Below are 26,331 nucleotides of genomic sequence, written 5' to 3' on the forward strand. Positions count from 1 at the left end.
GGGGCGGGACTCGGTCCCGCAGGGATGTTAGTTTCTCCCCTTTCTGAGAACCCAGGAAGGAAATACCATTTCTGACTGGCGTTCCACGCAGAACGCAATGTTCCTGTCTGAAGCAAAGTCTCAGCAACTGGCCCTTTGGCAGGGGGTCGGGGAGATCCAGGGCGAGGGAAGGAGGGTGCTGTCCCACGTGGGACCTCGGCCTGGGGCCCAGAGATGCCTTTGGCACGGGCAGCAGAAACAGCATCTTGGCTCCAAGTTGGCTGAGATGATGACATGAGTGCCCAAATTACCATCAAGTGGAACAAGAGCTGGGCTTGGGGGTGGGGGTGGGGGGTGGCCCTTCGCCCTGCACGTCGGTGGTTGTGGGCTGCCGGAGCCCAGAGCGCCGCCCCGGGCCGGTGGCACCGGGTGGGCGCTGCCCGGGCGCCGGCCCCCCTGCGCCCCGCGGCCCCTGGCGCTGCGCGCTGACTCCATCCAGATGTGCCGCGGCTCCAGCGTGGCTGCGGCGCCCAGTAAATGGGCATCGGAGGCTCGTCAAGCCGGGCCAGCGCCGCCGCCCGCCCCGCGCCGCGCTCCAGCCGGCCGTGCGCCCAGGGCGCGGGGAGGGCGCGCGCGGCCCTCCCGGGAAGCGGGGGGGGGGGGGGGCCCTCGTAACCAGGGAGGGCACGCGGGGGGTGGCTTGCAAACGAGGCTGCCTGTAGATCCCTGCGGGTCTCCCTGGCTTATAGGGCTTGCAACCAGAGCTCGAGAAACAAAATAACAATAATATTAATAAAGAGGGGGGCCCTGGTGCGGGGTGGGGATGGGAGGGTGGGAGCAGGGAACACTGCCAATTAGTCATTACTGGGAGACTGTGAAAACAAGAGGAGGGGGGGAGGGAGCAGAAGGGGAAAAAAAGAAAATGGGCCAGGAGGGGGATGGGGGGGAGGGAAGACAAGCCACTGGCTGCGTTCTTGTGGTGTTCCCGGAGCCGCGCCGGGAGCCGGGCCGCGGGCGGGCTCTCCATCCCCGGCGACCTGCAGGGGAGCGCGTTCCCAGCGCAGCCCCGGGAGGACGCTGCCACCTCCCAAACTCGGCCCTTCTGGCCTTTTCCCTGGAGCGGGGGCGGTGCCAAGCCCGAGCGGGACGTGGCGTCCGAGCGCTGCGCCCGCGCCCGCCGCTGCCGCGCCGCGGCGAGGGGCCGAGACCCCGCGCCCGCGCCCGCAGCCCCCGCTTCCCGCCGCCGGACCCTGCGCCCGCGGACTGGTTTTAATTTAACGGTGAGTCCGCGGGAACGCCGCCCTGCCCGCCCCCGCGCCCTGCCCGCGGCGGAGACGCGGTGACACGTGGTGCCCCGGGACGCAGGGATGCGGCGAGCGGCCGGCTCCCTCCCCAGGACCGCGCTGGTGCTCCGCGGGACCGCAGGGAGGAGGGGTGGGCTCAGGGGCCGGGGTGTCGGCGGCACGCCCAGACAGCGCTAGGCTCCCACCGAGGAAGAGTGTGAGCGGCAGGAAATGGGGTGGGGGGCGCGGGGCCGAGAGGAAGCTGCGAGCCCGCTCCCCGGGGACCCAGGGACACGTGTTTCTGGCTGGACCAGAGCTGCTGAGCTCAGCAGACTGCGGGGCCAGCTTCAGCCGGACCCCTCCAGCCCTCGGGATTCTGGCCACTCCTCCTCAGAGCCATCGGGCCCCACTGTTCCTCCGATAAGGCCTTGGCAGGGGCGAGTCTTGGCTAATCAACTGGGTCCTTCTTGGTGTCTGGCCACGAACCAGCAGATGCAAAACTCGGCGTTAGCAGCGTAAAATATCTTGCATGAGATCTGCTTCAAAAACAATTATGTGAGCAAATTATCTTGGCTTCAAGAAACAGATTTTTCAAAGTCTAGTAGCAAGAACGCAAAAATAAAACGATTAAACCACAAACACTGTTTTAAAATAACATTAAACCAGTCAAGAGAGGAACTATTCTTTTTTTAGGGTATATTTAATTTTTTTACAGCAATTTTCATCTATGAGGGTCTATTCCACCTATCCCCACTCCCCACAAGAGATGAAGAACTCTTACAGAGTCTGAAAAACATGCTGTACGACCTTAAATGCCCCTGGGGGTCCCCAGCAAGTGCTCCCGAAGAATATTATATCCGCGTCTTCTTCATCAGAATTAAAGGCATAAGATTCCCTTACCTGGAAGAACCCTGTTGTTCATAACTCATAGATTTACAATCTCTCAATAGGAAAGTCACTGAATCAAACTAGGTGGAAAATCCTCGTAACCAAGCCACACGGCCAAGCGGCCTGCACTCATCTGCTAATGGCAGGGCCCTTGATGGATTGACTGTGTTTCCTCTGAACTGAGTAACTCAAAAATAATTTTATGTTTTGCCGGCGAGCTCATTCCAGCGAATAGCCCATGTCTGCGGCTTCTCTGTGTCCAGAGTGGCCACCCCACCTCTGTGCTCCTGTCCTGGAGAATGCCTGTCCCCTTCCCTGCGTTTCTGACCTGTCAGTCTCTGGCTGAGACCCATAACAGAGATCTGAGCCTTCTGCTCTTCTCTACATTCTGGAGCCTCCCGCCTTCGTCTTTATCTCATACGAATGGCCCAGTGCCAGTTCCCAAACCCTGCACACGTAGAGATCTGCCTCTTTGTCTCACCCTCCCCCAAGCCCTGTCAATGATCCCTTCGTCATACTCTCTGTGAACTACCCAAGACGAGAATGCTTTCTGCCAGGAAAACTGCCATCCTCGCCGGCAGACAGAGCTGCGAGTCACAGCCTTATGTCCCAGTACCTCCCAAGCCCGGCTACTGACAGCCCTCAGATGACCGCATGCTGAGCAAATACACACAACACCGTGCCCTAGTGTCCCAGTCGTCATCATTAGACTGTGCGAGTCAGAAGACATCACACAGAACATTTGTACCTCACACACACTGACGAAAATAATCACCATGAAAAGTGAATTCAAAGTGTCATTTAAACAAAGGAGCTTTATTAAAGAGCTTATTGAGAAGCAACTCGAGTGGTGAGGTCTAGAAGACGGTTGGTGAATTTATCTGTCACTAAGTTAGGTCTTAGTGTATACACATAAGTAAAATGCACAGAAAGAGTACCTGGCTCATGTTTGTCACAGAAAAGTAAGATCTTCCATTTCTAACATGTTCAGTCAACTGAAAGACATTGATTTTTCACACCTTTGGTTAATGGTAAAAGAGGAACAGTCTAAAAGTAAAGCTGCGACTTATCTCTTAGCCTTCCAGTTACCCCTATCTGTGGACCACGCACCTGCCAGTTTCTCGTTCTGAAACCCACCGCTGCAGCTGTGAGGGTATCTCACAGGAGATAACAGCTGTTACAGTCATCCCATAGTTTTCATTTCCTGCAAATCACAGACACAGCAAGGCAAGGGATGCTTGAGTGGGCACTCAAGCAGGGGCTTGTTTCTTGCCAGGGACTCCTTCACAGAAAAGGAAAACAAACGTTAGCTTTGCCGGTGCCAGTCTCTGAAGATCTCCGCTCTGCCCTATCCTCAGAGCTGAGACATCTCAAACACACAATAGCATTCATTATTTTTGTCCAAAAACATAATATGAGCCCAGTACTTATGTATTAAATCAAGCTCAGCTCTTGAAAATTTGGGTAGAGTCTGTTTTGCAGAAAGACATTTGGAAACAAGAATAAGCTTTCTTTTAGGAGAAAAAAGGAAAGGGAAAGAAGAGAGGGAGGAGGAGTGTGACTAGGAGTAAGATTCAATGTTTCAGCTGACACTGGGAAGCAGGTGGAGGGTCTTGGACACTTTGGTGGTGGTGAGGTGATGTGACCCCAGGAATTTAGCGTCAACACCAGTGCACACACAGTGCCCTACTACATCAGAATCTTTCTACACATTGCATTTTAATGTGCCCTCTTGCCCTCGGAGATCCCTCCTGCCAGTGTAGTCCTCTGGTAGCTTCAGTGTTGGTGTTTTTGCCGTGTCTCTGGTTTATCAGAACACAGGGTTTGTTGTTCGTTTTGTTTGGAGGCATACCTGGCTGTGTTCGGGGCTTACTCCTGGATTTTCACACAGGGATCACTCCTGGTAGAATTTGGGACACCCTACATGGTGCCAGCCATTAAATACGTGTTGGCCACATGCAAAACCAGTGCCCTCTCTGCTCTAGTATCTACACACATACCCCTCAGAATTTTCAAACTGAGATTCTCATGATAAATTAAGAAAATTTTCTCAGTAAAAGAACCTCATCGCATTTACATGTTATTTTCTCCAACAAAACTTTCCTGGCTCACTTATAGAACCAAGCATCAGAAAATGTGTTGAACATAGAGGTAGTTCCTAAGAAGTCAGGTGTTGTCTAGAAGAGCTCATGGTTGAAAATGTGATATTGAGAAGTGAACATATATATAAACAAGGAACAGAAAGAGGTGAACACTGTAATGAATTAACATAAACTGCACCGTAGGGAGTGGAAAATGTGTGGGAAATGTTCTAAAAACTAAAGCCTGCAGACCCAGTTATCCAGGTGGGTCAGGGAGAGTGAAGGCAAAGTGTCCCTGCACTTGTAGAAAGGAAACGAGAAGATCAAGCTCATCAGACATCTAGACCAAGTCCAAACCAGCGTATGGGACAGATTCCTAAGTAGATCTGCCTTCTCTTTGAATTACAAAGTTCAGTCTGCTACTGTATGATCTTAAACATTTATACTTTACGGTTGTTCTAGAACTAAGTAAGGATGTTTTCTCTAATTTGTAAATACTCAGCATAGGGAATCAGAGGAATATCAATTTTTTTTTTTAAAGAAATATTTTATTGAACCACCGTGAAAACAAAAAAAATACAAAGCTTTCAGGTTTAAGTCACAGTCAAATACTGATTAAACCACCATCCCTTCACCAGTGCACCCGTTCCACCACCAAAAACCCCAATACACCCCCCTCCCACCCCACCCCCCATCTAAGTAGCTGATGATATTCCCATTATTCTCTCTATATATTGAGTACATTTCATATTTCCATACAGAACTCACTATCGTTGATTGGAAATTTTCCCCAACAATCAGGCCTGCTGAATAAGCATCATCTAATAATTTCTCTTCCTTGGTAAAGGTGAAGATTTTGAGTCCGCGCGGCCGCTATCGCGGCCGCGCGGTTTTGGGTTTCTAATATTTTAGCTCAGTTCACAGTCAAAATGGATGGCTGCAAGAATCTGCTCTGTTGCCAAAATGGGTTAGGAGACCTCAGGATCACAGTCAGTAGGCGGGAGGCTCTGCTTCTCGTGCCGCGGCTCTTGGTTCATCTCTGGGCGGAAGGCGCGCCGGGAACACCTCCCCTCCCAGGATCACCTACAGGCTACGTCACTAAAGAAAGTCCTACCTCCTGGTGTAGGGGTCTTAGAGGGTGGCTCTCACCGCGTGGTTGCTGCCGCTGCCGCCATTTTCGCTCAGAAAAATGGGGTGGAGAGGGAAAAAAATCCCTCCCCGGGCTGCACGAGGTTGTAGTTCAGTTCGCAGTCAAAATGCATGGCTCCAAGAATCTGCTCTGGTGCCAAAATGGGTTAGGAGACCTCAGGATCACAGTCAGTAGGCGGGAGGCTCTGCTTCTCGTGCCGCGGCTCTTGGTTCATCGGAATATCAATTTTAATGCAATTCCAAGAAAGTGGTACGGTTCGTATATATGGAGTGCAGTGTGTGTGCTGGGCTGGCTAGAAAGACAAAGCCGGAGGCCAGGGATGTACTTGAGTGATAGAACATTTCCTTCAGGAGTGAGCATGAGCGAGAATGGAGGGCGGGCAGGCCACCACACAATCCACCGAGTGCCACAGATGGAGAAGGGGAAGGCACAGGCCAGCAGTGTCCCTCTGCTTCTTTTGTGTTAGACCATCCACAGTTGTCTAAGGCTCAGAGTGCCAGCCCTTCACTGAACGAGCTATAAGTGGAGCCGCCCCTTGGGGCATCACCATGATAATATTTGCTATTAACATCCAATTCTACCACACAGAGAGGAAGAGAATAAATTCTTCAGTCAGAGGAACTGCACAGCTTGAGGGCCACGAAGGTACCTCCCTTTTGGATTGAAAATGGCATTTTAATGCAATGAATCTTAAAACAACAAGCAGGTCGACAAGATTACTGATAAATTCCTGTCCAACCTACCTCATCTTCTGCCCTGGACGACACTGGGGTCTATACAAAAGAAGCAGAGTCCCTTTTTAATCTAAAAATAAATTGGTGACATGAGTGTAAAGAAATAATAGCTCAAATGGCATGCCCTAGGCACAGGGCTGTTACAATGAAAGAGGGGGTGGAGAGAGAGGAGACAGAGGAGAGAGGAAGGGGGGAGAAAGTGAGAGGGGGAGAGAGAGAGAGGAAATAGAGAGAGGGGAGAGGGAGAGGAAATAGAGAGAGGGGAGAGAGAGGAAATAGAGAGAGGGGAGAGGGAGAGGAAACAGAGAGAGGGGAGAGAGAGAAGGGGAGAGAGAAAAGAGAGAGGAAGAGGGGAGAAAGAGAGAGGGGGAGAGAAGAAATAGAGAGGAGAGAGAGAGAGGAGAGGGGAGGGGGGGAGAGAGAGTCTGGCAGTCGTGTGAAGCTCAGTGAGGCACAGCCCTGAAGTCTTGGCTTGCAAAGCCAAGCAGAGCAGAGAAACACTAGGTTGAGTGGGGGAGTTTCCTGAAGCCTTGAGTAAAATCTGGAAGAAAACATTCTGTGCAGCCTTTTTCCTTTTGGTTCCCGTCCACATGACTTCACAATCTATGAATTTTGCCGTGGTTGGATTTGAATGAACTTGTAGATTCAAAACAAGACCCATTTGAAGTAACCACAAAGCGGCTCTATCCTCCTTCCCAGCAGCACTGAAGTGTGTTTCCTGACCATCCTTTTCTCTCGCACAGGGGGTCGGAATTAATCAGGCCAGTCCAAACCACACACATATACAGAGACACACACATACATATGCATGTTAAAAGTACACACACACAAGAAATAATACATACACATCTATAGAAATAGACTCACACGGAAAGACAGACACACTTAGCGGCGGGACAGACACACCCATAACTGGGCACACAGAGATGCACACACATGCACTCAGAGACAGACACGGACACAACACATACATACATGTGCACACAGAGACACATGGACAAACACACACATGAAGAGATAGACATGCTCGTGTGTGTGTATGCACACACCCTGAGACCGTGGCAGGATCAGGGGAGTCGCAGGACACGGGGCTGTCCCTCTTTCCTTTTCCCTCCCAATGCCGTCTGTGACAGCTCTATCAGTGAGAGGTCCGGGAAGACTTGGACTAACCAACCACATGTGCTGTGGGCTTCAGAGAAGAAAACAGGAAGAAAGAAAGAAACTAAAGGCCTAAGAAATAACGCCACACACACTCATGGTTACTGGATTCTTCCCGTTCCAAATATTTCCTCTTCTCCTGTGGAATTTAATTCCCCAGGAGGTAGGGAATATGTGGAAAGATCCAATGTGTTTACAATAAAAGGGCTTTTGGAAAAAGGGAGACACTAAGGCTCCTATATCTATTATTGCATTAGATCACTATAAAAGAGCTAAATTATTTTTTGAATGCCCGGGTCTGCAATAATGTGAGTAATGAAATGGCAGGTATGGCCATCATATTTATTTAGTATCTGTCTTAGTACACAGATGATTATCTCAGCATGATGCTTGGTCCCTCCCTACTTCACGGGTACCCAGACTGGCTCTACCTTCCCTCTGCCCTAAAGAATCAGGCACTCTGAACTTTAACTCTATTTCCTCATGTGTGGGTATTTTGTTCCCCCACCACCCCTCAACACCCTCACCTCTGCCTTTAGCAATGTCTAGGTGTGTTCTGGGGACTTGAGGGGCAGAAACCAGGGGGACCGCTAAACAGGACAATGTAGAAGGCAGTGCCCTCTCTCAGCCAGGAACGCAGCCCAGCCTCCGATGCTCGGGGGTTGAGGAGTACTAGTGTGATGTGCACGCCTCGTCCGTCCTTGTCCAAGAGAGCCTCCACATCCCTGCTGTTCCTTCTCTCCTTCACAGTCATGAAGACAAGAATGGAATCACAACCAGTAGCCCTGGGGATGACCGTAAGTGACTACACACTACCTCAAGCAAGAAGAGTAGCATGAATCCTCACAGGGACGAGGTAAATGCAAATTAGTGTTACTCTCAGGCTACAGCCACCTCCTGCCAAGCAGTCAGTGAGAATTATTAGCGTATGATTTCAAGAAAAATCGTTTAGCCTGGTGAGTTTTATAAAGGAAAAGTTAGGAAAGCACTTTACCTGTTCCATGGTAGCACTGCGGCCGTGTGGTTGCTATTTGATTTGAGTGAGACACTTCAGAACCGATGCCAGAGCAAATGACGACTATTGAACATGGCACCTGCAGGGTTTGCTGCAAGCCAAACCTTTCCCCTGCCCTACGCGTGCAGAAGTCTTGGCACAGAGGAGCTCTCACTCAGAATGCAAATTCTGCCCTCACCTGATGACAGCCGGCTTTCTGCAGGGTCTCCTCCAATACAGACTCTGCGTGTGAACTAACAGGCTTTGAAGTAGGTCACCGCTAGGAGGAAATCAGTGCTCTGACTGCCTATCTGTGTCTTGGAGTAAGTCACCTCACTTCCCGACCTCAGTTCCCTCGCTTGGAAAGTTGGTTCTCAGGGCCTGGAGAAACTGTCCAGGGGTGAAGGGACTTCCCTGCCATATCACTGTCTCCCGGCCAATTCTCGGCATTGCTGATGGTTCCATGGGAATGACCAGGAGTGATCCCTGGAGCCCGCACACAGCAGGGTGTGTCCCAACCACCCCCGACCCCCTACCTAGCGGGGGAGGCTCTCAGACTAATAGTTGCCCCTGAGTAAGTACTTACTCTGTGCTGGGCATTGTTGGTGTGGCTTTCGTGTCAGTCTCCCTGTAACCTCACTACAGTCTGGGATGACAGGTGACATGGAAGCACTGCAGGAAGAGAAACTGAGGCTTAGGATAATAAAGCAATGCTCCAGATGTTCTCTGTCTCTTAGCCACGGGGGTAGCTCATTAAGTAGGTTCTTAGAGGAAGAATAAAAATAATGCTCAAAGTAGCTTTCAAAGAGAGCAGTTCTACTATAAATCAGTAAGTTTACTTGTCTTGTTTTCCCTTTCTGTAATGCTGCTGAGAGGCCACTCAGAGGAAAGCTGGATTCTAACCCACTCCAAATCCACTGTTGAATCCAGATGCTGTGTTCTCTGAAATCACATATTTGACCTAGAGTTATGAAATTCTGATACCGTAAAAACCCTACAAAGAGAACTCCTCAAAACAAGCCTCCTCCTCCTCCTCCTCCTCTTCCTCCTCCTCCTCCTCCTGCCCCCTCTCTCCCTTCCTCCTCCTCCTCTTGCTCCCTCCCCCCTCCTCCCCCTCCTCTCCGTCCTCTTCCTCCTCCTCCTCCTCTGCCTTCACCTTTGCCTTTTCTTTTGTAGAGGAATCTATCATTCTCATTTTAACTGAGAAAGTGTTAATTGTTTCTTTGTAGCATTGCTTATGATAGAAGGATGGACGACAGATACCAGTTTCTAATTCACCTTGGAACTGACAGCCCTTCTCTAGAAAATATGGGTTCCTCATGGGTTAGTCTGACAATTGATTCCGGGCTTAGAACATGCTTTAAATAAAATAATCCAAGAAAAAACATAAATAACTCTCATATGGATGATGCCTAGAGTTCAAACTTCTCTCTCATCCAACATTTCATTTGATTACACGATTGTTTTATGTTAGAGTCACAGAATGCCTTGCTTTCCCAGTTCATGAATATGCAAACAAAATCCCCTACAGAGTCAGAAACTCTCCATGTGGACACAGTGTAACAGCGTAAATTAAACTACTGTACTAAGTAATTAGTAATCCAATCTAAGATGTTATGACCGACATTGTTTCATATATATTTTTCACACATACATTTGTCTCAATAACTACATATAAAATATAATATATGGGCAGATGTGTACATCTACAACATCCTATTTATTGTGTATTTCATATTCTCATACAAAAAGTAGCTGAAATAGCAACATCTGTGTGAGGGCCAGTCTTGTATACAGAACTAATATTTGTCTCTTTGATGAGACAGTCATATTCCTAATGCAGTTGTTAACAGACGAGAAATAATGTACAAAACCTATTTAGTACAAGTCCGAGTATTAGAAAGCCGTCATCCAGTGAGGCGGTGCAGTGGGCTGGGGTGCTTGTCTTCCATGTGGGGGACCCCGGCTGGATACTCTGGACCCAAGAGCCCTGCCAGGAGTGATCTCTGAGCACAGTCAGGAATAAGCCCTGAGCATCCAGCGCAGCATCCGATAGCAATGCACTGGGACACCGAACTGGGCTACAACTCTGTGCTGCCGGGGGTGGATTTTTTTTCCTCCCCACCCTGTATTCCTGCACGGAAATCGGCGGGCTGGCGGCACCCATGTGGCAGGCGCCATCTTCTGTGACTCCAAACCCACAGGTATTCGGTTTTTACTTTTGGGGCTCCCAGGAACTCATGGGAAGGGGGCGTAACTGGCACCTGAGCGCGAATCGGACCCTCTGCGCCTAAAGACTTTGAATTCAGAGACTTCTTACAGCAATGCACTGGGACTGTGAGCTGGGCTATGTAATTTCTGGCAGAATTTTCTCTGGACTTTATACAGAAATCCAAAACATTTATAATTGTCAGCAATGTGAAACGGTTCCATTTGAACAGGTCTGACTTGGTGGGGGGGAAACTCCAAATAATAACAGTAAGTTTTTGTTGAAATATTGAAGGTTTTTAATGTAGCAGCCACCTCTGGACTGTGAACTAAGCAAAAGCCCCACGCTGGCCAACGCAGTGTGGCGTACACCATACTATGAGGCGCAGGAAGGGGGATGAGGGGGAAAAAGAAAAAAAAAAGGGGGGGAAAGGAAAAAGGAAAAAAAAAGAGAGAGAGAGAGTTATGTACTTGTAGCAGTGGGGCTACATATCTCTTCATTTCCAGCAATGAAAAACTAATTATCAAATGTAGTAGGTCTGTCTCTCTTGGTTGGAAACTCCAACAACTATAGTGAGTTTTGTGTTGAATTATGGAATGTAATCAAGGTAAAGAGAAAATGAAGTGAAATTCATTAGTTATACAGTAGGGGATAGGGGGTGGGGGTGGGGGTATACTGGGGTTTCTGGTGGTGGAATATGGGCACTGGTGAAGGGATGGGTGTTTGAATATTGTATAACTGACATATAAACCTGAGAACTTTGTAACTTTCCACATGGTGATTCAATAAAAATTAAAAAAAAAAAGGAATAAGCCCTGAGCACCATCAGGGGTGACTCAACCTCCCCCACTCCCAGAAATCAAATGAAAACTGCAATTTTTTTTTTAAAAAAAAAGAACTATTGAACTAGAACTTTGAAGGCAATACTATTTTTTTTCTCTTCAGAGAAAAATCAAACTTGTCCCTAAGACAATGTCATGATGACAGCTAAATGACCACCAGAGAAACGAACTCACTTTCCATAGGCGTATAAGAAGGTGCACTGACACCCACAGAAGTTGTAAGTCCTGGGGCTGGAGAGGCAGCACAGGGAGCCAGGTTGACTGTCAGGTTCCCTACACGGCTGTTGCTCCCTGACCTGCCGTCGTCAGACGTGATTCCTGAGCACGTAGGAATAACCCCTGAGCACTGCTGGGTATGGACCAAAAACAAACAAAAAAGTTGAAAATGTAGTTTAAATGATGTGTGTTGTGTATTTAGAGTGATCAATACCTGACTTTAAAGGCTGCTGGAATATTCCAGGTGGGGTGGCAGTAAGTCTCAGGTAATTGGGGGACACTCTGGTTGCTTTGCATAAAGAAGTTAGATATCCAGAGGGTTCTGGTAATTCTCTGTGTGTGTGTGTGTGTGTGTGTGTGTGTGTGTGTGTGTCTGTCTGTCTGTCTGTCTGTCTGTCTATCTGTGTCTCTCTCTCTTTCTCCCTGCCCCCCCGCCCCCGCCCCTGCTATGTAAAGGGGCCAGTAGACCAAATAAGTTTGGAGCTTTGGTTTAGTTGAACTGTATTCCCCTTCGTCTTGGGGTATTTACTTTTATAGCGGGTTTCAAGTCGTTCCGCTAAACAAGGGCCTTCACAGGAAGCCTTGCATGTTTCCAGAACTCTCTGCACTCACTCAGCCCTCGGGGGCTCCAGAGTAGGTGCACCCCTGGAAATGGGCGGTTTCTTCTGCCCCCGCACCACTGTGTATGGCCCTCATAAAAAAATAGCGCTCAGTAGAAGGTCACGACAAGGTCACGAGGGCGAGGTGTGCCTTGAGAGCAGAGGCGGAAGTCAAGGGGGAGCAGACTGCAGGGAGGGTCTAGGGCCTCGGCATTTGCCTGGCACGGGCCTGACACACTGCGTGTGTCCTCTGAGCATCCCCTCTCCGCCATCACCTCTCAGGCTTCCCGGAGGACTCCTGCTTCCACGGAACCGGAGGGGACAGCTACCCATGGAGGTCAGGGCAAGCATGGACACGTACAGGCTGGCGGGTGGAGGCCAGCGGTAGGCCGGCTTGGGGAATATCCTGGCAGCTATTTTTTAAAGATAAATGAGTATGACTGTCCAACGCCAGTCACACTGGCACTTTCTACCGATTGTTTGGGGCAGGGGGCAGGGGTCTGCAGAGAATGAGACAAGCAAACATATACAGGGACAAACTCACATGGACGGCCAAGTTTTAGGGTCGCCTGGACAGCCACGGTGGCCCCACAGGCAGGTTATCATTCAATACGCTGTCGCTCCCCACTGCTCCGGGCTCTCAGCAAGAGACCCTGCAGAGCGAGACCAGCAGGACAGCTCGTGCATCAGTGTGCAACACGCACGAGAAGAACAGGGTCTCTCCGCGGGCGTCTGAGAGGGCCTCAGCTGGCTACACTAGTCTTTCCTCTTACCCATTTCATTCTTTCCTTGGTACTCATTTGCAGATCCTTCCTATTCTAAGACCTAAATATTTTACTCAGGAGAATATCGCAATCTTTGGCTTTTTTTGTTATGTGGACAATTTCCCTTATATAGAATGACAGACAACCAAAGGTAGACTTCTTATCAGAACTCTGTGGAAATATACCCTTTCCACTGATTTTTAATTTATTGTTTGGTGGCAAAAGTAAAGAAATCGAGAATACACAGGATAAATTGCAAACATTTGCATTCATGGTCAAACCTTAAACATGCCGTCTACATGAGAAACAAAACAAAATGAGGAATTTTGGCTCTAACTCCACTCACTGAAATTCTCTGTGGCCTTAGATAAATTCTCCTAATCTTTCACAAACTCATCACTACGTTTACAACAAAACCATAATGATGCATTTCAAAAACTGTGAGGTGAACAACTGAAATAAGGTTGAGCAGTCTCCAAAAGCGTGCTTAAGTATCATATTGTCATTATTATCTTGTGGTTCAAAATGGTATCTCTGAGCACTTTAAAATCATGATAAACCAAGACAGCTCCACCGACCCTGGGAGTAATACATTCATCACCGCCCTTGGGGAGAAGAAAGTAATAGTTTTAATGTGTAACAGAAAGCATACGTATTTATAACTAGCTGGATAGAGAACCCATTATTTTCATTATTAATTGAGAGTAATATGTTAAATCTGAAGTCTAGAATTACATTAAAATATGCTTAATTTTTAGACTCCAAAATAAAAGTATTTAATATGGAAGCATTTTCTTAATGTACTACTAACAAAAACTCCCATATCATGTTATAACTTGGTGATCAGCAGAGATGGAGGCACTCAGTTTCTGTAACTGAAATGTTCGATGTTCTTCCGGTCTTAGAGCTGACGTCTGGGCCAGGAAGGTAATACAAGGGTTAGGCACTCGCCGTGCACACAGGGTATATGCCCACATCTCCCACACTCCCGCCAGCACCACCAGCCCTGAGCACCGCCAGGTTGGCCCCCAAATAAAAGCAAAACCTAGACAGCAGCAGCAACCAAGTACTCCTGACTGGGCCAGAGGGACGACGGATACAGGGGCTAACGTGCTTACTTTGTACTCGGCCAATGCCAGCTGGGTCTGCAGCAGCACCTGGGCAGCACGTGAGTGACCCCTAAGCCCAGAGCCGAGGGAAGCCCTGAGCACCGCTGGGCATGACCCAACCCAAGACCAAGAACACACAATGTTGATGTCTGACCGGAATAAAGTACAGGCTAATGACAGCTCCATGTTCCCGTTAATTCTGGTATTTCCCTTCAATGGAATTAAAGTGGAGAGTGTTGATGTGCCGCTAACTTTTCCTAACTATTCCCTGGCTTATCTATCTCTCAGCTTCCTGACTTTCGCTCGTGTGAGAAAGTCATTCACTCATGAGTTTAGGGTCTCTCTTCCTCCCGAGGGCCACAGAATTGGAGGGTGCTATATTTTAAATCTCCAAACAGATGACACAGTCCACATGTTTCTCTCATTTACAAATTAGTAGATACCTAACAAAGACAGTTTGGGAGCTTAGATTACCAAAAGGGCGCATTTTGAGCAGCTTAAAAATGAAAAAAATTCCACAAGTGTATTAAAGAAATTTTATTTTGAAACTTCACTGGATGGGGACTGCATGATTGTACATGCAGTAAGGAGCTTCCCTCGCACACAGCCCACCTGGGCTAGATCCCTGGCATCCCGTCTGGTCCCCTGAGCCCCTACAGGAGGGGTCCCTGAGTGCAGAGCCAGGAGTAAGCTCCGAGCACAGTGAGATGTGGACCAAAAACAAAGAATTCCTTGGACAACTTAACATGTAGGGATGGTGGGAGGGACAGAGAAAGGGAGAAAATGTGATCAAATCTGTCTTCAGAGTTTTTAATTAAGAAAAAACACATCTGCCCCACACCATTAACAGAAGATTTAAATCTTACTTAACGGTATATTTTATCCTCCATCAACATCACCAGGATGGGCCAACGGCTCTCTGGTCAAAATGACTTAAAAGCTGTTTTTCTGTGAATGATCTCAGGGAAAGAATTAAAGAAAGAAGAAAAGCGTGTAGACCAACCTTGACGTCCCCCCAGAAATAAGAATATTTGGAACGTAGGTGCCCCTCCCAGATCTGTACTCTTTAAGAACTGATGTTTTGAGACTTGGTTTTCATCAGGCAGAGAGACTATGGACTCTTATTTATTAGCCTCTACAAATTAACACATCCCACCAAAACGCTTACTGAGCCAGAGAGCACCACTGGGCCAATCACCATCCAGCAAGTATTTGATCCCGGCTCGCTCCCAGTAGGCACCTCACACACAAATGCCGTTCTCTCTCTGGGAAGAAAGGACAGTGTTCATGCATCATCTGGAACTAATGCTCTGAAGCCATGTCACTCTGGGACGCTGGAGGGCACCTTGTAAACAGCGCCGCTGACCACTTAATGCCTGATGGGGAACAGAAGCACGATTCAAGGGAACGCCACGGGAGTCGCGCCTGCTCTGGGGGGGCCGTGTGACCTTCTGGAGAGAGAACAAAGGATGCTCCTCTGAAGACAGAGGAAGCGTCTCTCTGGCAGGCATTCTTCAGAGGCAGCCTGGCCTCCGCCCTGCCCCGCCCGCCCGGGAGGGCTGCTCGCACAGGGCCCCTTCAGGGCAGGAAGCCGTGAGCAGTCAGTCAGGGCCTGCTGGCTAAGGCAAAGCCCTAGGAAACACCGTGACACTTCCTGGGGTGTACTCGGCACTCCTCACACCTCTCCACAGCCCTACTATGAATTTAGAACTTCTTGAATACTTCACAGAAGAAGTGAAAAATAAAGCTATTTGCCAACAGCTCAGCTAGAGAAGGGACCACCAAGTAAAGGGTGCAAGGAGGACCCGCTCGGGATGGGAGAGGCGGGATGAAAGTAGACTGTAGACCGAACACGATGGCCACTCAATACCTCTGCTGCAAACCACAATACCCGAAAGGAGAGAGAGAGCAAAAGGGAATGCCCTGCCACAGAGTCGGGGTGGGGTGGGGGGGACGGGTGGCGTGGTGGGAGGGATGCTGGATTCATCGGTGGTGGAGAATGGGCACTGGTGGAGGGATGGGCACTCGCCCATTGTATGACTAAAATGCAAGCACAGAAATTTATAAGTCTATAACTGTACCTCACGGTGATTCACTAATAAAATTAAAAATAAAATAAAAGTTAAGCTATTTGCCAAGTTTCTCCAAGGGAACAAGAACTTTAAGGTGTTTGTTATAAAGGATTTGTGGGGACTGCCAAGTAGACCTCGGGCTAGATCTGCTGACCCCCACCCCACCGGCTGGCTTCTCTGCAGTGAGGGCAAAGCTCACAAATGAAATACTCCCTTCCTTTTTTTCCAAACTATTATGATAAGCCTTAAGAATCACCTCATATTTCAGTAACTTGATGAATTTACAAGGACTAGAAGATAGAAGCTACCTGAAATTTAGAATAAGTCTTTAAAAAAATATTTTTAGCAGTGCTCAGGGATTACTCCTGGCTCTGTGCTCAGGGATCACCTCAGGTGGGCTCAGGAGACGAAGGGTGCTGGGGACAGACTCAGGCCAGCAGCTTCCCCACTATACACTCTCTCACCTCTCTGAAAAACATTCTTCCTCCCTCCCTCTCTCCTTTCCTCCCCCTCTCCGTTTCCCCTTCAGTCCCTCTTTCACTCTAAGGTTATTTCATACATTCTTCTAACATAAGCTACAAAATCTGGTCGACAAACACTTCTTTCAGCAAGACAAACCATACCAAGCAACAGAACCCAGGAAGGCACGAATGAAAAGCTGCTTTTTTATAAGGAGATTTAAGTCAGATATGACAAATAAATAAATCCTACATAAGTTTTATATAAAAACTAAAAGGAGAAAAGCATAACATGAGGCTGACACCCAAGGACAGTAGATAGAAGGGTCAGGAAGATTGCTCCATAGCTGGAAGCCTGCCTCATGAGCTGGGGGAGAAGGCAGATGGGATGGAGAGGGGATCACTAATAAAATGATGGCTGGAGGAATCGGTCGGGATGGGAGATGTGTGTTGAAAGTAGGTAATGGACCAAACATGATGACCTCTCAGTGTCTGTGTTGCAAATCACAATGTCCAAAAGCAGAGAGAGAATACGGGGAATATTGTCTGCTATAGAGGCAGGGGGAGAGTGGGTATGGGGGGCTATACCCGGGATATTGGTGGTGGGGAATGTGCACTGGTGGAGGGATGGGTGTTTGATCATTGTGTGATTGTAACCCAGACATGAAAGCTTGTAACTGTCTCATGGTGATTCGATAAAATTTAAAAAATAATAATAATAAATTTAAAAATTAAAAGAAAAATAGTCTCCTTTCTGTAAAAATAAACCAAAAAACTAAAAAGCATCCTGAGGGGTGTGATGGGGAGTCCCTGATGAAGCTGAGTGGTCTCCTACGGGAAGACAGGAGGCCTGGTAGTGGGCCTGCATCATACATGTTGGTGTGTCAGGCTGTTGCCCACCCCGATGGCGGTGGATGAGCGGAGGAAACGGGCCCACGCTGGTCGGTAATCAGCCTCCGCTCATTCCAACCTTGGCACCGCTGCTCTCCTTGCAAGCTAATGCTGACCTCCTCCACCCTCCAACACATGAACAAGGACAGGAGCAAACGTTTCTGGAGCCGTCCACAGGCCTGCACTCTGCTCCTCACACACCCTCCCACAGATGCAGGAATAACCGGCAAGCAAGCCCAGCGCGGCTCCCAGCCCAGCTAACACCCTCTCACACACATTCCTCGCAGCACTTCTGGAAACCACTGGACTCTGTGTGCAATAAATGGCTTTCTTACTGAAATTTCCAGAAGTCGCCAACTCAGCGGTCTTTATTATTTGTGTTTGTTTCCTTAAATGGTATTTCCTGTGTGTCCCTCCAACTCATTGCCCAACTGCTATCCCTTCCCCGTAGATCATGTTCATTTATTAATAGTGTCCGCTACTTTGTCTTTTCATTGTGTTTTTTCTATTCATTACATTATTGTCCATATATAGGAAACATTTGTGAAATCGTTCCAAAAATCTCACCTCAAACTTGTATTCATTTTCCTCTGTACTCTTTCCACATGTGCAGCTTTTGACAAGGGCACTTACAGGTGTGAGGTGATAATCTCGTTGTGGTCTTAGTTTGCATTTCCGTGGTGATTCTCATGACCAACAGTTTGTCATATGCCCGTCAGTCATCCGTGTGACCTCTTCAGAGCAGTGGTTATCCACACCTTCTTCCAGTGCCCTGACTGAGTTGTTTGTTTCCTGGTTGTTAAGTTGTCTGAGTTCTTTGTGTGCCCTTATCAGATGCCTGAGGAGCAAATGCCTTCACCTATCCAGTGGACTGTCTTTTGGGTTTTTAATTTGGGGGCCCGCCTCCAGTGATGCTTCTAGGCGTCTCCTAACTCGGTGCTCAGGAGGTGTTCCTGGTAGCACCTGAGGCAGTGCTGAGGCTGGAACCAAGGTCACCTGCACACATGCAAGCCCGAAGCCTGTTGAACACCTCTCTCTCTCTCTCTCTGCCTCTCTCTCTCTCTCTGCCTATCTCTCTCCCTCTCTCCCCCCTCTCTTTCTCTCCCTCTTTCTCCCTCTCTTCTCTCCCTCTCCCCCTCTCCCTCTTCCTCACTCTCTCTTCTTCGATTCTATTTTTATTGCTATCATTTTTATTTCTGCAGTTTCTCTGATTAATTGCAGCCCAATTGCTTATCTTTAAATTATTTTCATTGCTGTTGAGGCTGAGGCAGTAAGAAAATATTAGTTCTAATATCGTGAAACTTTTCATGTTTTATCTGTGTACTTTATAGTTTGGAGTCTAAAGTTGGTATCTTTAACCCATTTTGAATTTGTTTTTATATATGGGTCAGATATATATAGGTCCAGTTTTATTCTTTTGCATGTGGCTGTTACGTTGTCCCAATATCATTTGTCAAAAAAAAAGAGACTCTCAATTTTCCCCATTATATAGTTTTAGACCTTTTTTATAAATTAAGTATAGATAAATTTGTTATGGGTTAATTTATGGGCTTCCAACTATATTTTATTGATCTTTGTGTCTATTTTTATTTTATTTGGGGGGTTGGGCCCACACCCAGCAGTGCTCAAGCTCCCTCCTACTTCTGTGCTCGACTACTTGGAAGTGCAGGGGGACCAAATGCATCTCCAAGGGTGGGGAGTGCAACTTCCTGTGTCACGACCCCAGACTCCTCTCCCTCTCCCTCTCTCTCTCCCTCTCTCTCTCTCCCTTCCCTGTTCCTCTCCCTCTCTCTCTCCCTCCCTCTTTCTCCCCCTCTCTCTTTCTCCCCCTCTCTCTCTCCCTCTCTCTCCCTCTCCCTTCCCTCTTCCTCTCCCTTCCCTCTCCCTCTCCCTCTCTCTCTCTCCCTTCCCTCTCCTTCTCCCTCTCCCTTCCCTCTTCCTCTCCCTCTCTCTCTCCCTCCCTCTTTCTCCTCCTCTCTCTCTCTCCCTCTCTCTCCCTCTCCCTTCCCTCTCCCTCTCCCTTCCCTCTCCCTCTCCCTCTCTTTCTCTCTCTCCCCCTCCCCCCCCCCCGCCTCTGTGTGTCTATTTCCATTCCAATAAATTACTATTTTAGTTACTCTCTATACAGTACAACTTGCTTTCTTGCTACTAAAAACCTTTATAGTGGTTTAGGTTTTGTGCTTGAAATCGTGTTGCTCTTCTGTCTTGATGCAGTTACCACACCTCAGCATCACCAAAGTGGCGCCATCCACCCACCATACGCCTGAGTCAGCTCTGATTTGGTTTGAAGTCTCCAGTTCTGTTCTGTTTTTCTCCTCCTCAGGATTGTTGTAGGCAGATGAGGTCTTGTATGATTTCCTCTAAACCTTACTAATTTTTATTAAGTGCCATTCAGTGGAATGTAGCAGAGGAATATTAACAGTTGGAGATGGGATGTGCTAACACTAGACTCTTTAAACATACACGCATTGACATTCTGTGAGCCAGTCTCCTAAACAACAAATTTAAGTCACTAGAATTTTGACTGGGACTACATTAAATATGTGTATAGTTTTGATAGAATAGACATTTTGAGTATATTAATTCTTCCCCATTCATCAACATGGAATGTCTTTTGATTCTTAATATCTTGTCTTGTATCTTGTAGCTTTACCTATACAGAACGCTGCCTTCTGCATTATTCTTAGGTACTTGCTTAGGTACTTGTTTATTCTTAGGTACTTGCTTCATTTAGATGCAATTGTAAATGAATTATTTTCCTAATTTCTTCTTCTCATTCATTATTTGTATATGGAAATACAGAAAATTTTTATATTGACTTTATAATCATCCTTTCTTCTCATCTCATTGCTTCTAATGTTTTTAAACAAAATTTTAAGATTTTCTAAATATAAATCATCATATCATTTGCAAATATTGATAGCTTCACTACTTTTCTGATCCGGGATCCTCTTATGTATGTTCTAATTTCCCTAATTATAATCTCTAATTCTAAATCACTGTCACTGTATCACTGTCATCCCTTTGCTCATTGATTTGCTTGAGTGGGCACCAGTAACATCTCCCTTGTGAGACTTGTTGTGACTCTTTTTGGCATATCCAATATGCCACGGGAGCTTGCCAATAAAAGAAATAAAAGAGAATTGGTAATAATGAACTGCCTTGTGTTTTTCCTAATTTTAAAACCTGTTCAGTTTTTTTCACTATTCAGTATAGTAGCTATGGGTTTACAATATGTGGCCTCTATAATGCTGACTTCCTTTTATCTTCACCTACTGAGAATATTTATCATAGATAGTTTCTTAATTTTTATCAAATTTTTTCATCATCTAGTCATAGTCTCATATTAATACTTAGTTCTATTTGTATTCAAAATGTTCACTTTGTTTCATTATGTCTGCTCTAAATTTCAACCTCTATTTCTTCCAATTTTTATTTTATTGGTTTTGTCATTTAATTATTTATTTGTGATTTTTTTTTTCTTGAAGGCTTGTATAACTACTAACTTTCCTCTTACTACTTTTTATATACAACCTATAGGTTTAGATCATTCGTGTTTTCATTTCCACTTGTTTATGGGGATTTTCCAGTTTCTGCTCGAATTTCCTCTTTGACCCAGTGGCCTCGAGAAGCCTACTTAATTTCATATCCAATATCGGTAGCCCTCATGGGCCTCTCGTCATCCTTACAGAAAGGTTTCTTATTCTCCAGGTGCTTGAGCTTCTTCTGCTTTGACCAAAATCCTGTGTTCTCTGCTTTTTCTGCTTCCCTCCCTTCCTTTGTGTCAGTTCTCTTTCTCTCCCTCTTCCCTACCCATTCTGACCAGCCTCTTCTTTTCTATTCTTACTGTTCCCCTCCCCCCACTATTCCTTCTACCCTTATAGAATCCTTCTATTCCTGAGGGCTGGAGCAATAGAACAGCCTTGCATGCAGCCGACTGGGGTTAGATGCCCGACATCCCATATGGTTTCCGGCTGCCATAACTAATTCCTGAGTGCAGAGCCAGGGGTAACCCCTGTGTCTTGCTTTGGATGTTCCCAAAACAAAAAGCAAACAGAATGTTTCTATTCATTTCCCAGAATTGAGTCCACTCAAGTTATTCAGTATGCCAACATGGTCCTCAGATGTCCATCATTTTTATTTTAACTTTAGTATTCCAACTGTCTATTGAATGTTCCATGAGCACTCAAATCAATCATGTTTAAAATGCAATAAAAATTTTTAATTCCTTTTTATTAATAATTTGTTAAGATGCCCTCATGGTTGCTGAACTAATGATCCATTAAAATTCTATCTTTCAAGATCTAACCCAAGTTTCATTTCTTTGTGAAGCCTTTGCTCCAAGCCATTCCACATCTTATCCATTCCTTAGAGCCCTGAGCGTGCACTATTGCATTATACTCATTTATCTATATCTCTCCACCCTTGAGAACGAATGCTATCTCTCCTCTTCGCCCACAAGCCCAGCACAGTGCCTTGTACATAGTGGACCTTAAGAAGTATTTAATGAGGGCAACATATTTTTGGAAACCATGGAAAGGAAATGAATGAAATTTGTGTCATTTTTATTTCCCAGCATGAATTATTACTTATGTTTCCAAACTCACAGTGTGCAAATCTAGCACAAAAATCTGTCACAAATTATGTAGGTGCCTGTCGCCCTGAGTTTAAGGACCAAATAAAGTAAACCCACTGCGGTTTTAGCTTTTCATTTCTGACTCTAACTTTAATCCTGGTGTGTCTGAATAAAGCAGAATTACCATGGCATTTCTCTCTCTGAGTCTCCCGATCTCTGTACCAAGTTGAGAACTGTGCTTCAATTACTCCAAAACTCTCATCCCTTGCAAAACTTAGGCATCAAAATTCAAATACTGTGTGTAAAGAGAGACAAATGGGAACATTAACCCCACCCCCAAGTACAGGGGTCAGGGGGCCAGAGTGATGGGACATAGGGCATTTGCCTTGCACGTGGCCGACCCTGATTCCATCCCCAGGACCTTCTATGGTCCCTGGAGTGTGCCAGGAGTGATCCCTGAGACCAAGAGTAAGTCCTGAGCAGCTCCATGTGGCCCAAAACCAAAATAAATAAATAAACTTTTAAGAGCTAGGAACAAAAGAATTTCAAATCATTCTGATATTACCTAGACTTTAAGTATGCCAAGAGAAAATACTATGATGAAGTCTCCTGTGGTCTGACACACCACACAAAAACCCCAGAGGGTCTGGAGACAAAAGCAAGAAGCATCAGGGACATTCTTCCAGTCAAGATCACACAGAATGGCAGGAGAAAAGGAAATCTCACAAAAGAACCTCATAATAAAATCAGTTATAACACATAAGAAAGTGCTCTTCACAAATAAGACAGCAGGCTTAGCCAAACCAGGAATTTGAAGTAATAGAACTTTCTCCACCGAATATACTTGAATATATATAAGTAAAACTATAGTATGAATACTTTTAAAGTACTAAAATAAATAGTAATAGCTATACAAAAATAGTAAGATACTCTAAAATAATATGTAACTTTAAAAACAATAGAATTTAAAATTAGATATTTGCACTACTTAAATACAGGTTAAGAAGAATTGACGAACTAGAGCATGTATCTAAGGAAGTCATCCAAAACCTAGAGACAGAAGGTCAAAGGGAGAATAGCAAAATAGTATTGACAGATACGAGGTGGAGTTCAGAAGCCAATGCATTACAGGGAAAATATGATTCATGCATAGACAGCTTACATTTTGTTCTCTTTAATCATAGAGTGCTGGTTTTTTTGGTACGATGATTATCCTGGCTGAAAAAAAAAAATTTATCTCCCACTAGCCCCAAGAGCAAATGGATAAAAGCCGTTCAGTTCTAGCCATTAAACTAGAAGCCAATGTTTACAAATGAAAAGTCTGAAAATCTTCAAAACCTGACCCTTTCTCCTCCCAACTCCAGCAGTATGAATGCAGATACTGTTCTAGATGCAGAACAGTTATTTTGCAAATATGCAAAGCCTGATAAAGTATGCGCACAAAGGCTTCCAGTCTCACCATCTCCAAACATCTAGTCCTATGCAGAAAAATAACTTCTAATAGATCCAGCCAACCATAAGATTATATATTCTATCTGGATGCAATTTCTTAAGTTAATAAATTAAAATGAGTCTAGACAAAAATAATGGAGTGACATTTGACAATGATCAAAAGTCTGATAAATTTCACATCTGAAGAAAAACACTATAATGAAGAGTCACATATTTAACAGATATGTTAAAAACATCCAGACACATTAAAAATATTGAAGACAGACAAGAAATGTTCAAAGTAACCACAGACAAAATATATTTATATTAAGAGCATTTTCCTTAAAAGAATGATTCCATAAGACAAAGGAATATCTAAGTGTAATGAGAACAGTGAATGATATGAATTATATATTTAATCAAACTATTACTCAAGAGCAGGAGAAAAATTAGATAAAGCCAAATATGTTAGTCATAAACCTCTGAAATTACTGGGAAAGAATATTTACTAAAGTGGTATATCAGGCGGGAAAGGACAGTGAGGCAGGTCCCAGAAGCAGCCGTGAGCACCGCTAGGTATGCCTCTAACACTAGGGGAGGAGGAGGAACATAAAGCCAGAGGAAAGATGCAAGCAGCATTTGGCTCAGGCAAAACACCGGCAAACACTCTTGTAAACTTCAATAATTCGCCTGTAAAATGGCATTCAGACCTATGTGGAGGGCTGGAGAGAGAAGCAGCTGACGAGGCACTGTCCTCGAAGGCAGGGACCAAGCTATGATCCCTGGCACTGCAGAAGGACCCATGTCCTGACAGAGATAATTCCTGAGCATAAATCCACCCCCCCACACACAAAAAAAAGAAAAAAGAAACAAAAGCACACCTATGTAACATTTAATAAAATCTCATTTTACTACATGTGTTAAAGAAGCACAAGACATTTCCTTTCTGAGAAAAGAACATATTAATATATTCAGCTACTCTGCTGTTTCCTTGTCTTTAGTGATTTTTTTCAAGAAGCAAATTATGAACTACCTGCCCCAAGAAATACTTTCAGAACCAAAATACCAAAAAAATTTTTCTCATAATTTGGGATGAAATCTAGAAATCTTTGAAACTGACATGATTTAATTTTACAGATTTCAGTCAAGAATGAAAGGAATCTTATTTGTATTCATATGAGATACTAAATAATCAGATCAAATCCATGTATTAAAAAATAAACCCTGGACTATATCTGACCATCGAGTATGATTTCTTTTTAATATTATTACTCCCATCATCTAAAATGCCATTTTATCAAAACCCTCCCTTACATACCTTTTTGATTAGGTAAAGACAAGAGAGGGACACCAAAGGGCCAAGCTCTGAAGCTGATCTCCATGTGGTAAAGAAGTTTATTATGACCAAGTATTTCCATGGCAGCCTTTGTTGGTGCTGTGGGAGGTATGGAATAATGGGTTGGGTCTGCTTAGTGTTGAGATGCGCTTCACGGTGGTGTAAATAAATACAGCAAATCTCTCATGCAAGATCATACAAGATTCAAATTTCCTCCTCATTTTTCAGACACTGATTATTCTTTTTCTTTGCTCTCCCGATCCCCCACTCACTTTAAACAAGGCACCACCATCTCACCCTGATTCTTTCCGTTTATTTCCTTGGGTCTGATCATTTTCAAAGGAAGTTACAAGAAACTACCAGTAATATTTTTCTGTACTTCTCTGACACTTGTCAAATGCCTCTTGACCTAAACTTTAGGCTTACGCTAGTCAATTTGAGACAGAACTTGATATCACTGTCATCTCCCGTTCTGTTCCCGTCCAGTCCCAGATTACAGGCTTTGAGTTCTTTGATTCATTAGAGACTTTGAATCCTTTGAAATATTCTGGGGGTTGATGAAATACTCTCAAGAGAAAAAAAATCAGTCCTTCCCTTTCTTACTCACAAACCCTAACTAGACCCTAACGCGCACAGCCCCCGGTGGCCACATTCCATTCCCAGGCAGGCTGATGAGGTGGTCTGGGAAGTATTCTGGCGTGGGGAGATCACATTGCTAAATGGGGACGTGAAAAGGAATGCGGTTTCCTGAAAGTTTCCAGCAAGTACATGGGAATGGAGCTCTTGAAAGAGCCTAATGCTGAAAGCACTTCCCTTCTGAGAAACACTTCCAATTCCCCCGTGGAGCCAAGTGTAATAACAGTCCTGACATTATTATTACAAAGAGGAAAAATCATTCATGCAAACTTGCTGCTGTAATTTGGGCATGTAGAAGCCACACCCACCCTGAGCTTGCAGCCATGTGGTTTAACATGGAGCCACGCAAAGCACGGGCTATTTCTGCCCGGTCTCTCGGAGGGTGTCAGGGAGAGCTATTTTGTAAGTGACTTGAGACACTTTTAAAAATTGACTCCTTTCTCTCTACATGAAATATATGTCCTCAAAGTTTTAACAAAGCTCCCCCCTCCGCCTTGACCACAAGATAGAGTTCCAGACATGGGCAAAGAAGTTATGTAATAAGAGCTCATGGTTCAGGGGAATTTAATACAATAATCGTGTGTTCAGGAAAATTTTCTGCAATTGCAGCTCATTTTTTTCCTTTAGAGAATCTGCTTTATTTAGAACGAACCAATGGCTCCCAGAAGTCCCCCTGGCCTCCCACCACGCACATGTGTCATCTGCTACACTTGGACCAATTTCCTCAGTGGACTTGGGCAGAGCTACTTGCAGAAACGCTGCTTACACTTCGACCTGCAGTTCCTGCATACTAACAAGATGGTTTCCTTTCAACTGTGGACACACATGCATAAATGCGTATGTATATAGTACAATTCCCTGTAGGTATGTGCTATGTCTATAATATATAGATATCTCACAAAAAACAGTTAACTGTAAATGCACA

General features: G+C 45.6%; 1 long non-coding RNA gene across 1 annotated transcript; it reads left to right on the forward strand.

Moving 5' to 3' along the window:
* Window positions 1–993: 993 nt before the first annotated feature.
* Window positions 994–26,331, forward strand: LOC129402325 (uncharacterized). The gene is made up of 3 exons (XR_008628627.1): window positions 994–1,259; window positions 8,024–8,129; window positions 26,034–26,331. It is a non-coding gene; the product is annotated as an uncharacterized LOC129402325 (long non-coding RNA).

The sequence above is a fragment of the Sorex araneus genome, chromosome 2, assembly GCF_027595985.1.
Source record: "Sorex araneus isolate mSorAra2 chromosome 2, mSorAra2.pri, whole genome shotgun sequence".
NCBI lineage: Eukaryota > Metazoa > Chordata > Mammalia > Eulipotyphla > Soricidae > Sorex > Sorex araneus.